The 15,403-nt window shown below is 37.2% G+C and overlaps 1 long non-coding RNA gene across 1 annotated transcript; it reads left to right on the top strand.

The window, feature by feature from the left end:
* The first annotated feature begins 8,610 nt into the window (after window positions 1–8,610).
* Window positions 8,611–11,596, top strand: LOC137171693 (uncharacterized). Its single transcript, XR_010924807.1, has 3 exons — window positions 8,611–10,061; window positions 10,471–10,585; window positions 11,313–11,596. It is a non-coding gene; the product is annotated as an uncharacterized lncRNA (long non-coding RNA).
* Window positions 11,597–15,403: the final 3,807 nt, after the last annotated feature.

The following is a 15,403-nucleotide window of genomic DNA, read 5'->3' as shown; positions in this document are numbered from 1 at the left end:
GGAGGAGAGAAGCAACATCAGGTCAGTCAACAGAGATGCAGAGTATAGAAAAATAAGCACGAGATGAACTTAAACGCACAATATGTAATTTCAGCCGCTAGGGGTCTCTCAATCAAAACAATAACAAAAGACAGAGTGTGATGACTTTGTGAAGTGGCGTGGGATCATGGGAGTTGTTGTCTTCATTTTTAAATAACCAGCTTCTTCAGGTTAGGATTACTCCAGTGTTCATCATTCAGGATGTTTTTACCGGGAGCCAAATTATCCACAGAGGTCTTTTTACGTAAAAAATCAGTGTTTCTCTGACGCTGTTCAGCAGGCACAGGATATCTGGTAGAGGCTGCTACCTGAGCTGATGCTAACGTTTGCTCAGCTTGTTTCTCTGATCTCTTAAGAACCAGACGTTCAGCAGGTTTTTACCGGGATCTGAATTATCCGCAGAGGTCTCCTCCTCTCCAGAACAAACAGGCCCAGTGAATAAAACAGGTAAAAACACTGCATAAAACAGTTTAATGTAAAAAAACCAGTGTTTCTCTGACGCTGTTTGGCTGGCACCGGATGTCCGGTAGGGACTGTTAGCTGAGCTGCTGCTAACGTTTGCTCAGCTTGTTTCTGTCTGATAACTTAAGATCCAGATGTCTGATGACTAAAATCCTTCATCCAGTTAAAAGACATAGTTAAAAACAACCAAGATCTATAGAGTTTATCATAAAAATGTTGCTTAAAACTGTAAAAAAGTACATTTATAACAGTTTCTATCAAACAGCCATAATGTCGACATCTTGTATGTGTAAACTCTTTGATAGACGCCATTATGGCAAACAGCCACAACACCAATGTATTAACTTGTAGGTGTATGATCTTTGGTAGATGCCATTGTGGCAAACAGCCACAATGCTGATGTATTATCTTGTAAGTGTATACTCTTTGGTAGACGCAATTGTAATGGACAAACACAACGCTGACACATGCATCTTATGCATATATGCTCTTTGGTAGAGGGGTATGACGCCATTGACAGGCGACCAAATGAAACTGTTGATTAAAATTACAGATTTCTCTGCGTTTGAAAATTGTTGGAAACATTGGGGATAATGTAAGTGCACAACTCAAAAAAATATATAACATAGGTCTAGTTGTTTTTAGTCTTACATTTTAATGAGGAATGGTTACATATTATAGCTTTAATGTACAAAGTGAATGTTGACTTTACCTTTCAAGTAAAATGTTCTCATGATGTGTGCATCCCATCAAACTCAGAGCACTTGTGGTGACACAGACTTCCAGGGGGATATTTACTAAGCCAACTCCAAAGTTTTACTAAGTAATGGCTTATAACTGATATATAAATGATTAGTAAATTATTAATTAATCATTAATAAATCTGTCCATTACAGTGTATGAAGCTTTTATTAAGGGTGCCTTGCAGTGGTGGTTCTAGCCCATTTAAACCACTGTGGCCAGACAGGGGCCATCATCTAAAGAAATAAAGTATACAGTACAACACTGTCATTTTACCAAAACAGAGTGAACAGCTTCAGAATTCATAGTATTGTTCTGTTGTGAGAACAGATTTATACTCACATCAAAAAGAGACAATGCACGTATCATGGATACATGATTTACACTTGCTTCCTATGCATTTTATTAATATAGAAACTGTATACAGGTACAGATCAGTACAGAATACTGAAAAGATTGGCAACTTAGAAATATTCACATAACCAAAAGTTGACATCAAAAAGTCTTAATGCATGCATCAAATACATGATTTACAAACACTTTTCTATATGGATGACATATAACAGCCTTCAAAGCTGACAGTGTTCTTATTACTTTAAGCTCATTACTCATACAGCATGGAGAAAAATAATCTTACAGGTAACCAGACCTTCTGCACAGACTCATTTACAAATCACATATCAACACGTGACTGATACGTGACCGATAATAATAATAATAATAAAAACTGGATAAATTCTAAATGAATCAGGCTATGTGCCTGTGACTGAGTTCATGTAGACAGCTCACTGTGACACAACAGCTTCAGTGTCAAAACAACCTACAGCACATTATATGTGCTGTTTGCTACATTGTTTTTAAGGAGATAAATACACACAAAAGCCACAGAGAAACATTTAGCCATCAGAAAAAAACGAGTGCCCAAAAAGACAGAAAGAGACAGAGAGAGAAGGGGTACCTGTTTCAAGTTTTCTGACGTTGTGTTCTTTTTTTTCATGTAGTTCACTCTAATTTATATTTCACTAGCAAGGACCACACCATCAACAAAATGCATTTGGATGATTTATTAAGCAAAACAATTGATGTGCGTAGTTCTTTCGGAAGCTTATAGGGAATGAGGGGACCCCCTCAGGACCCTATGAAGGAGAAGAATAATCATGAAGAAACAGGAAAAGAGCAATGATACATATGGGAGGAACAACGGCCCATGAGTTGTATGAAGTGCTTTAGGACGTGCTTTGGGAAGCCATTAAGAGAGGCTGAAGAGGCAGCTCCAATTCTGAAGGCGTGTATGGAGTAATGAAAGGGAGAAATGCCAGACAGGTAGAGTATGTGGTGGAAGTGCTGGTGGAGCCAGAAACAAGTAGCTACTTGTATGGATTCAGAGATGAAGAGAGGATCTGTCAATTACAAACTCTGGAATTTCTGGAAAAGCAAGTGGTTTGCGATAGTCTCAGAAGGATTTAGTGGAGATTGAACTCTGAAGTAAAAGTGGGTATGGCTGACCGGATTGATCGGTTGTAGTTTGTTTAGTCAACTCAAGTCAATTTTATTTATAAAGTGTCAAATCCCAACTAAAGTTATCTCATGACACTTTTCATGTAGAGCAGGTCAAGACCATACTCTTAATTTACAGAGACCCAACGTTCCCCTATGAGCGAGCACTTGGCGACAGTGGCAAGTTCTGCCTTGACCAGTTGGATTGAGAGAGAGATGGTGTAATCTGAGAAATATATAAGTCTGAAAAGCAGGCGTGGCATTCTCCTGCTAAGCATGGCTGTTGTGATTGCTGGAGCTGGATGATCAGGGTGCTGACATCCCAGTGTCATTCGCCCTGCTGATGCTGGTGTTGAAAAACCTGAGGGGAGGTGGAGGGTCCTGGAGTTCTGGTGTTGGGTGCTTCATCTGAAGAACTAAAGTGAGGCAAGAACAGGCAACTGGCAACCTGCTGCAGAATAATGGTAACAATATGAAGTTACTAAAGTAATGTTAGATTAGTTGTATTACTAACTTGCAACCCGGTGCACATAACGGCAGACGTTACTGAAGTGACTTTAGATCTGTTTTATTAGTAACTGGCAAACAGGTGCACATACTGATAGGCGTCACAGATGTGATGTTACATTAGTTATATTAGTATTTGGCACCCAGTGGCGGCTGTTACTGAAGTGACTTTGGAGTAGTTGTATAGTAACTTGCAACCCGATACACATAATGGTAGACCTTACTGAGGTGACATTAGTTGTATGAGTAACTGGCAAACATCTATGGCTACTTGCCAGTAGCCATAGATGTTACTAAAGTGACATTAGATTAGTTGTATTAGTAAATGGCAACCTGGTGCCAGTGATGGTACGCATTAGCGTAGTGACATTAGATTAGTTGTATTAGTAACTTGCAACCCGATGCATGTGACGGCAGACGTTACTGAAATGATGTTTGATTATTGTATTATTAACTTGCAACGTAGCGCACATAACGATAGATGTTACTGATGTGACGTTTGATTAGTTGTAAAAGCATTTGGCAACACAGTGCGTGTAGTGGCGGATGTTACTGATGTGAATCAGTAACATCCGCTATATACTATATCCGCTAGTTACTATATAACTAATCCAGATTAGTTATATAGTAATTTGCGATCCCATTGCACGTAATGGTAGATGCTACTGAAGTGACGTTAGATTAGATGTATTAGTAACTTGCAACCCGGTGCCAGTAACCATAGATGTGACTAAAGTGACGTTAGATTAGTTGTATTAATAATCTGCATCTTGGTGCAAGTGACGGTAGACATTACCGAAGTAACGTCAGATAACTTGTATTAGTAACTGGCAACCCCGTACCAGAAACTATAGATTAACTAGAGCAACATTAGATTAGTTGTATAAGTGACTTGCAACCCGGTGCAATTTTCAATTTTCAATTTTCAATCAAAGAATGCCAACTTCACCTTTCTTCCTTTCGGTAGACATCAGTTAGGTTTATACATTGTATATATATATATATAATATTTGACCATGAACCCGCTGACAATTAGTTCTGTGCCTAAGATGTTGAACTCAGTGGTCAACATAATGTTGAATTGTGTTTGAGTGCCCAGAACAGTATATCATTCTCAAAATACATAAATACAAATATAGTTGAGATCGTAACACAATGTGAAATGGTCTTGCTTTAATCACGGTGTGTTCTGAATTTTACAGCAAACTCAAACATTATTGCTGACTCAATATCATTATGACCCCAAAAATTGTTACTAGATAGATGGTATTCCAGTATTTGAAATTGCCAAACACTATAACAAAACCTAATTTTGAAAAACAAAATGAAATCTAACATACTGGATGAGCCCCTTCAGCGCGGAGGCCTACATTCTGGGTTTCAGTGCTGCCAGAAGCCCTCTATCATGCCTTCAGAGAGCAGTGTTTCCAGCTCCCCCTGATCTCAGTCCTCCTGCCAGAGTTCCTCTCATTGACTCACTGTCTGCTGCCAGACACACTGCACAATCTCTCACCTGGAAAAACTCAGCAGGCTGTTTTGGCTCCATTTCTGTTTATTCTACTCTCCAGGAGAAAAAGAGGCAGGTTTGTGGTGCATTTGTGTCTGTATGTGTTGCATCTTAATAACAGGTGTCCCTCTGGTGTCTTAGTGGGCACATATTGGCATTCCCTTCGTCTCTCTTTTTCTCTGTCTGGAATATCTGGGGACAGTACTGGCTGCTCTGTGTCCACTACTGGGGAAGAGGGAAGAAGATACAGATTAAAATGAACGAGGACGGAAGAAGTCAAGTGTTTGCTCGGTAACAAACACTTCATATTTGGAAGTTGGTTTCATCATGACTCAATATTCTTTTCCCACAAACTTGGAAATACATTTGTATAATGATGCTGATTTGTTTTGGTTCTTCATATTGGGATGATTGTATGTTAAAATTCAGTCCCTGAAATTTAACAATGTTTGTAACTGCCCGCCAGAATGACACATATAAGATTTGACATACTTTTTCAGTGCCTTCTAAAAATGTTACAACTCACTGTTGAGAAAATAAATATGGTTTATGATCTGACAAGGCTTTGGATACGGTTTGGTTACGTTTAGGCTCAAGACTGTTAGGGTTAAAATAAATTCTTAGTTTAATCCCCATTAACTGATTTTTTAGCGTCACAGACACAAGTAGTGAACAGAACACTGTCATATGATAACCTTTTAAGTTACTATCACAAACTTATTAGCAAACAGTTGCTTATATCCACATCCAGAAGTTACAGAGCAACAGTATCATTGATTTGGAGTCGTGTTTCTGTCCACCTAGTTGAATGTAAGTCCAATGTTCACTCTCTTTTAGCTCTGTTTTTGCTCTCTACCAACTCTGAAATTAGTGATGCAGTATTTTTTCTTGGGAGAACAGTCTCTCCATATGAGATGCTATAGCTGCTTTAACTAAAGAAGAATTTTCTTTTTCTGTAACAATCACAGTCAAAAGCCTACATTGATGTCCTTGATCAGTGAATCAACTTTCTTGGCCCTTTTTGTGCTATTCTTCTGATATGTCCATCTAGATGTCTAGAAAGGTTGGAAATTCTGCTTGTGCTTCTCTGCTCATTTGCTTAAATTCTATTGACTTTAAAAAGACAAATTGTTGAAGCATCTTAAAACTGCAACATCCAGTAGTTGTCCATGCATATTGAGATGAGTGGCTGAAGGAGAGGGGATTCCTTAAAGCAAAGGCATCTGAGCATCTAGGCTTTGCTGCAGCTGTGTGCTACCTCTGCACACACTAAACTGGTAGACAAGATGACCGGCAGCTCCAGCAGCAGGTCCAGAGAGGCAGCTTTAATTCTTGTGTCTGCTTTCCCCCTGCTAATGGAGTGGAAGAAAAGTGGAGAAATGTTGCCATGCTCCTTATGGAGAGATGAGGCTAATAGTCAAGGAAAGGTAAGACAGCACTACATGTATGTTTGATTATTAAAGGGCATGGAAAGGAAAGGGAAACATTCAACAACTTTCAGGAGGAAATTGTCCTCGGTAAATATTACCAGGTAAATACTGGAATCCATCCTCAGTCAGTAGGGGTATAACTATAGGTGTATTTGTCCCAAACTGTCAAGGTACGGACATTATGGATTGGTGCATCCAGTTGTAAGAAGAATACACTTGACACTAACCGTCAAAATAGTTTAATAATCCACTTATCCAACATGTGGAACAATAATTCTAGAGTGCAAGTTCTACCCGGATTGTTTTGCCAGCGCACCAATAGTATGCTCATGGGTATGTTAGGCAGATTAGCCAAGGTAGCCTGGGTGACCCTGCCATCAGAATGACAAATGATAGACCCGAAACACTGACCAAGTGCAACACTATAATTAAATTATGCTCCGTTATCTCCATAGTGATACGATGCCGCATCTTCCCATCCCCTTCTCCTCTCTGTGACGGTCAGCTTTTCACTCCGCCTTTGAGTGAAGCCGTTCAGAACAACTGTAAACATATTTGATTTCTGCCGTGGTCAGACAGCATGTCATGAGAACCAGCTCTGAGACAGAAAAATGTAGTTAAAAAGTATGAAAGTAAAAGTAGTGGTTTGGTCCCTCTGACTGATATATTATTATAAATGACATCATTAGATTATCAATACTGAAACATCAGTGTGTAAGCAGTATGCTGTAGCTGTTGGAGGTGAAGCTAGTTTCAACTACTTTATATACAGTTAAATCATAAATCAACATAAAACAGCAGGTTACCTGACTCCCAGCAAAAAACAGAAAGGTTTTCCTTTTCCACTGCAGCACAACTAAACTGTTTCAGAAACAGGTTCCACTGTAACACACCTAAACTGTTTTAGTAATAGTTACAGCCAATGAGCCATCGGATGTTAAAATTTTTTCAAAATGAAAGACCAAAATGTTATGTTTTTTACTTTTTTTTTCCTGCTGTACCGAAATCGTACTGAATCGTGACCCCAAAGCTGAGGTACATACGAAGCCGTGAACGTGGCGTACTGTTACACCCCTATCAATCAGTCATTTCATCAACTCCATCTTCAATCAGTTCCAGCCTATGACTAATGCCCTGATATTTAATCTATTCTTGTACTCTTGCTAATCACCCTGAATGAACATATTCATATAATCATCCATGGATGATTTATAGTGTGTTTTAGAGAACTTCATTTATAAAATAAACAAAAAGAATAAAAACTAAAATCATATAAGTTAATAAATATTCATCTTAAAAGGTCATATGTAGTAAAATTATTATTTTCTTTTTGTGAACAACTACTATGGTGAGAAAGGTCTGCTTGATTTTGGTGCCAAAAATCTACATGTTTCTTACTGTCAACAAATCATGACCAAAACCGACAATGTGTTTGACCATCTCTTAGTACTTCTCTACCCTGTCTATGGATCCAAGCCCACTGGAATCTACTAAAGATGCAAATCTTTGAAAACAGCTCACACAAACAGTATATAGTTTCATTTTTTTAAAGTCAATTTTTAAAGCTTTTCTAAAACAGCTGGTCATTATAGATTTTAGCAAATGTTACTCAAACAGGAGGAAAGAGTGCATTTATTGGGGACTATTTTCAGTGGTGGATGAATCCACATTTGGTGCTCTAGTGAGTATTTCTGGCAGCAGGACAGTGCGTGTGGAACTGAGTTAAAATAAACTACAGTGTGTGTTCATGGTAATGAAGGAACAACCCAGGGCAACAGTGTGGCTCATTTTAATGTGTTTTTAATTATTTGTAATCATTAATATGTTTTTTTTAGCTCTATGACACACAGGAATAAGGTATATCAGGCTTTGAAACTGTATACACACACACACACACACACACACACAGAAAATAGTTGTTAGTTGGAACAATTCATTGTTGGTTTTGACAGTAACTCATACCTTAAGTCATTTTAGTTAACATTTTTCTCAAACTACTTTAATCTCAAGTATTGCTCTGAAACGACACAGTAGCAGCTCAGCAGACAGATTGTTTGAAAAACAAGATAAAAAGACTTATCCCACCCTCAAGCAAAGAAAATATATTTCCCTATATATTAACTGTCAATATATTAAATTGTTTGGTGTTCTGATATGCTGGTTAATTGAAAAGATTTATTTAAATTATTATTCCTCTTGGCTACACTAACTGATACTGATTAATAAACACCTGAAAAATTCCCACTGGAATCGCCATGGAATTGCCACTTTTCATATATTGAAAAATATATGAAAATATATTTACTCAATGTATGTCATTTTACATGTCATCATACACTTCATTATAATATATATATATATGTGTGTGTGTGTGTGTGTGTGTGTGTGTGTGTGAGATTTTATTTACTATATATTACGATATATATTCAAATTTATATGGGAACATGTATGAGCAATATATGTACAATTAAGAGTAATATATTACCATATAACTACCGTATATCCATTCAGTTCAGTTCAGTTCAGTCACTTTATTATCCCACATGGGAAACTTGACTTGCAGTCAGGGGCACAAAATAAAGCAAACACCACGAGTACAAATACAAAAAAACCCCCCAAAAGTATAAAAAAAAGTTTCCTATACACACTATATACAAAACACAATACTACAATAAGACAATCTCTAGATTATACTAGATTAGAATCTAGGAAACAGGAACAAGGAAAAAAAAGAAATAAATTCTGTTATCCTGTTTAACAGTTTATTTACTTAGTCTATTATCCTCTTTAACTATGTAACGCATGTTTTTTCTCTTCACCTGGTGCCTTAACTCACAAATTATTGTGTTGATTGATTTTCTTATATCTAATATTTTGTCTCCTGGATGGTGGTTTACAAGAGTATCTGTGGAACAGAACAATAACAATTAATTAGACATTCACAAAAGACAGGAGGAAATATAATGATATCCATAATATCTATATTAAATCATGAGCTGGCTTGGTGAATAATGGGGTAATGCAAAAAATGGAAGAATGGGGTTTGCACATTTTTGCCTGAGGGTGGCGCTACTAGAGGACAGAAACAAACAAAACACCAGCACTCATGGATATATCTTCTTATTATCTATTGTGGACAGAAACGCATTTCAGCCTACAATTAGAGGACAGATCATGAGGTCCCCAAATTTGGCATGGTTCATTCTTTGGGAAGCATGAATGTGCTAATCAAATTTCATGGCAATCCGCCTAACAGATTGTGAGATATCAAATTGAACATTTTGGCTTCTGAGTGGTGCTACAGGAAACATCATGGAGTCATGAAAACCCTGATAAATAAATAACTAAACTGCAAACTGATACATTTGCTCATGGTTCCAGATGATCCCATGTTACTCACTGTCATATCCATCACTGTCATATCCAGTTTTATGACAGTGACAGTCACTGCCTCCTTTTGAACTCTACATGTGTTGATGTGTATTTACTGCATTTATTTATTTATGCTTGGATTAATTAGTTGATGACTGTATAGTCTTGTAAACTGCAGTTTCAAATTTGTTTGCTGTTAGACTACTTTTAAGAGACAGAGTCAGTGTCAGACTCACTGGTATGTAACTATAGGCTATTTCACTTATTTGGTTTGTAGCCTGTGGTTCTGCTGTTTTTACAGAGGTTGTGCAATATTTAGCTGTGGTACCATGTAGCGCAGTCTGGTATTTTTCTTCTGCAAAGCCTCAACCTGGTTCAGGAGGTCTCTGATTTGGCCAGCATCATTGCATGAAGCTTCTCCTGGACTCTGGATTCCTGGATTCTGCACAACTGGTCCATGGTCGTGAAATCCAGAACAAACTGGTCCTGGTTTCTGGATTCCTGGGGTAAGTTGGTTGTCTTCAGAAATAAATTCTCCCTCAGCCCGTCTCTGAGCTGCAAGTTTTGGCTTTTTCGATAGGATAAAGATATTCACTTTTGACTTTTGATTATGGATGAACCAATATACAAATATTCTAATTTGATGCCAGTTCCAGTTTTTTTCAAGTTTCAATTCTTAATGTATTAAAAAAGTAATCATGTTACAGAACTCTGGCATATGGTGTGGCTCTAAAACAGAAAATCTATTTCAAAGCAGTACTAAGTAATGCACACTGATACATTGTCTAAATGAGAGAATGAGAAGGCAGTAGCCTGTATAGATGGTATTGTTGTCTTTGGTCACAACCAACTGCAAATCCAGTTTCCCCACCTAGTGCATTGTATAGATCTTCTATTGCCTTTCTTCTTTCACAGTTTGTCTCTCCAGATGAATCCTCACCTTTGTCAAAGAACAGCCATTTGGGTTTCCTGGGTCTTGTGGTATTTTGGCATGTCCACTTTTAAAAGTTCCCGGTCAGCAGATTTCAGTGTAAGTTTCCAGAATTTTTAATGCCAAAAACATGCCAAAAATCAACACCATTACAGGCTATAAAACACTATACTTGAAGGCTAACTTAACAGAATAATTTCAAAATTAATAATGTGTCCCATTATTGATTTCTTTCAAAAGTAGCCCTATAAATCCAGGTAATGTACAGCTAATTATTGCAAAATAAATTGCTTCATGGGCCTGCTGTGTGTTTTGCAAGAAGGTACACCTCGCTATACATTTCTAATTGCTAACAAGATTAATGTTACCTCATTAGCATGCTGGCCCAAGAGTTTTCTAATTTACGTTATGGTTACTGTTAAAATTAAGGGGTGAACTTGCCTGCTAACTGCAGCACCACTGCATGCTCAACTTGCCATCCGTTGACAGGCTTCTAGGTATTAGCCATGCAACATTCCACAAGATATGTTCTGGAAGTATCTGTTGGGTCAAAGTCAATTATCCAGTTTGTTGGTACGATGCTAACCGCATCTTTGTCTGGTCCCTTAGTCCAAGAAACAAGGGCATACCTATACTTAGACATTTTATTTAGCAAATTCAAACTTGACCTTGAAAGTTAGCCGTTGTCTATCTACAATTTTAGCAGTACGTCCTTTTTAATGCTAGTTCTAAACAGTCTTAACGTCCTTTTTGCAAGAGTTGTCCCACCCTATACTGTGCTGTGATTGGCTAGTATTTGTTTCTCCAAAACCTTCTTATTTTGTAGTCCAATCATGGCGGCTCTTGCGCCACTGATCTCAAAAGAAAATTGGTGGAACGTGCTCTCAGAACCAGGCACATATGTCCCAGGTGAGAAAAATGGATCAGTTGAAAAGGAAATATATTCTCCCTGGTTCCAATAAAATGGAGATTCCAACAAGAACAAAGCAATGGGAAAAGGTTAGTGTTTTGTTTCATCTTAGCAAACTAATAAACAGCACAGTTATAATTCTGCACGAGCATTAGGTTACAGCTGGTAACTTTGGCTCTAATTTTAGGAGTTCATGCTAACATTACCTACAGACGGGTGACAAAGTCAGACAGCGCTCTCCACACCATTCTTCAAAAAGATATTCCCTCATTTGGTGTTTTGATGATTGTGGTGGAGAGCGCAGTCTAACACGTCCATCCAAAATATCCCATAGGTGTTCAATTGGAGATCTGGTGACTGTGAAGGCCACAACATGTGCGTCACATCATTTTTATATTCATAAAACCATTTAGTGACCCCTCATGCCCTATGGATAGGGACATTGTCATCCTGGAAGAAACCACTCCTATCAGGATAGAAAAGTTTCATCATGGGATAAAAGTGATCACAGATAACAACTTTGTATTGATTTGCAGTGACCCTTCCCTTTAGGGGACAAGTGGAGCTAAACCATGCCGGCGAAATGTCCCAAAGCATAACAGAGCCACCGGATCCCCTCACTGTAGGGGTCAAGCATTCAGGCCTGTACCAGTTTTCCCTTTAATTTGTCATCCGTCTGTATCTGATGCTTGCTTAATTCAACAGATTTCACGGCAGGGATGATGAAGGTGAAGGGATAGTTTGGATTTTACTTGTTTCATTTATTCCATAGTTTCAACAGCAGAGTGGCGCTGTCCGCATTTCTGCTCGATAACTCCATCAGAAGTGAAGCAACTGATTGCAGTGAGCTATCTTTCTTGTAGCCTAGCACCGCACAAACTGTAATTGTGTTTGGCACTTTATGTTTGTCATGTCTTAATTCAAGGCTCTCTTGTCATGTTGTTTATTTGATAATGATCCTGTTACATCTTGAAAGTTATTATGGGTTCATAAAGACCATTTTGTGCACACTTCTAATCATTGTTTTAAGTTAAATAGTGTAACGCTAACTCATCATGCTAGTGTCCTGTCAGCCAGTTCAGTTTATGACATTAAGTGTCATGTTGTAAAACAACTTTATTAAGCAAAATTCCTGCATTCAGAACATATGTAACAGCAAACATTTTATTGGTTAAATGTAGTTAAATATCATCAGATAAAGTCTTCAAATGTTTCCAACAGTATATTGTTATAACAAGAAATGTTTCTTGTTATAATGTGATAAGTTTGTATGTTGTAACAACATGAAAATATCTTGTAATAACATGAAAATATCTTGTTATAACCTGAAAAACATCTTGTTATAACAATAAACTTTTCACGTTATAACGTGATACTGATCTGTTCTTCTTTTTCTGGTGTGGCAGCAATATGCTTCCTTACATTAGTATCTGGTCCTTGAATTGTTCTTATAAACTTTAGTCACAGCATGACTGTGTCAGTCTGCATAGCAAATTTATGTATGCCAGAGGCTTACATCTCTAAGGTTTTTTATTCAAACTTGGTTTGCCTTTCATACAAAAACATGAAGCTGTGCCAACATTTGTCCTTGAGGGCGGTTGCTATATACCATTCATTTTACGTGAACACACATCTGAGCTAACATAACATTATAACTGATTTAGCTGGATTAGTTTGTTGTCAGTTAAAATCCTAAAATCCAATTTAAAATTTAGTTTAACTTAACTGTAACCACAGCAGCAGCCCCTTAAAACCAAATTCTAAGGTTTAGTCAGTTAGCTGAATACTGTGACTTTTTGAACTTCTTACTTCCATGAAGTAATTTCCAGATAGCTGCTCATTTCCTCAGAGAGGAGCCACCACATAGAATTGTTATTATGAATAGACAAGCTTTTAGAGGGAATATTAAAATCCTTTGGTGTTTGAAAGATAGAATTTTTTTTAAAATCAAGCTTTTTTTTCTTATCATTTGCATCCTTAAAGCACTGACAGAGGCCAACAAAATTGAGATTCATCAGTCAATCCAGGATCTGGTGAGTCATGAACTTTTGGAAGTTACTTGTACCATGTGTCTATTTTGTCCGTAGCCAGCACATGCTACTATGTACAAAATAGAGAAAAAAAAACAAAACAAAACTTTCGGTAGTCAGTCTGGTATTGTCATACTCTCCTGCAGCAGAGGTCTTCACTGATATCTTGAAATATGTAGTATGATACTTAAATTTTGACAATGCCAAGCTATTGAATTGTGTGTGATCTGTGTGTGACAGTATTGGAGATACTGTTTTTTGCAAAATGTGGTGCACTCATTACATAGACAGTGTTTTGGACATATGTGAGAGCTTTGTCCTTTTCTTAATTTTTAGCCAAGAGCCCATAACAGTTCTGAGGTCTGGAGCCCCCTTAGTGGACTATATTAATAAAGTCTATCAGGAACTACAGAAGAAGTCGATGTAAGTTTCAGCTGCTCAATTTCTTGTTACCAAGATAGTCATGATACATTGTGATGAATAATAGCTCAATAGTGTCTTCCCTATATGTTTCTTTGTTTTATCCATATTTCACTGACTGCACTTAAATATATTAACTTAGTCAGGACATTGGTATTATTCTCATATAACAGAACCTGAATCACAATTCCTCTGACCATGACTCTGACAATGGCTCTGAAGATGCACATGATGTCAGCCACGTTGCTATGAGAATAGTGTACTTTTTTAACTGCACATTTTATGTGTAAGGTTTTGTCTTAAAAATATCTTAAGAACTTCATGTTACATCTTGGTAATTTTGGTCACATACAGCTTGGTTTGTACACTATGTATGGGTATTTATTTTCTAATCTGTTTTTTAGATAACTGAGGACGATTCTGAAGCTTGGGCTCCACTCAGTTGACAACAAAGTGTGTCAGGAGCAGAAGTTTCTGTAAGTTTCAGCTGTGTGGTGTGTAGTTGAACAATATATTCCTTAGCAACACTATCTGCACTAACATAAAAGAGTAAGAAAATACTTGATATCTGCTGATATCCAACCAGCCAACATATTAAAAAACAAAATGTATTGTGATATGTTTTGCTATTGATTTCAGGTCAATGTCTCTAGCCATACTGGCTTCTGTGTTTGACTTTCACTGAAGTCACTTAAAAACTGTAAGTTAATCAAAACTTTTTATTCTTACACATCAGAACCTGAATCACAGTTCCTCTGACCACAACTCTGACAATGGCTCTAAAGATGCACACAGTGTTGGTGACATTACCATAAGTACAATGTGCTTTCAACTTGGCAATGATCTGAGAACAGGTTACCATAACCTTAACCAAACTGTTTTATTTATGTAACTTTAACCTTTAATCTCATCTTTACCTGTTTTGCCTGCATTGCTTAACTCCTTACACTAAAATTTTACCTTTAATTTCCTCTTAACTATTTTCATATGTATCTGCTAGTTGCAGCTTCATTCACAAACTACACACTTATAGTAAAATATTCAAAGCCAAGATGCCATTGTTTTATGGCTATAGCATTACATCAAATAATAAATATCTACATGTCTTGTGCATCATTTCATACACATTTCCCTGTAATTCAGCACTATTTGGTATCTTTGGAAACCTTGAGATCTCCCCTAAAATTTAAAAGAAAGTTCTGTGGGTTTAAACAAAGCTTAGCTGCACAGCGATGACGAACCAAACAACTGGACAAGCAAGTTTGAATTAACCCTTAACACTTACCTTAAACCAAGGATTAAATGATTGAGTCAACTCTGTTTTCATGTGAAAAAAACTGAATAGTGAACAGGGCAAAGGGGATCTTCGCACTATATTGTTGTTTTATAGCCTATGTAGGCTAACACATTTATTGTTTTTATCCTTATTTGTTTTAAATTATTCAGGAGAAGAAGTCTCTATATGTACCAGTTATAATGTGTGTAGATGATGCAATGCATGCTTCAGTAAAAGCAAAGCATAAGCCTTTTCTTGTGTGAATGTGTGTGATGAAGTTG

Source organism: Thunnus thynnus, chromosome 20 (assembly GCF_963924715.1).
Source record: "Thunnus thynnus chromosome 20, fThuThy2.1, whole genome shotgun sequence".
In the NCBI taxonomy this organism is placed as follows: Eukaryota; Metazoa; Chordata; class Actinopteri; order Scombriformes; family Scombridae; genus Thunnus; species Thunnus thynnus.
Note: the sequence above shows the minus strand (reverse complement) of the source record. Positions and strands in the feature narration are given on the sequence as shown.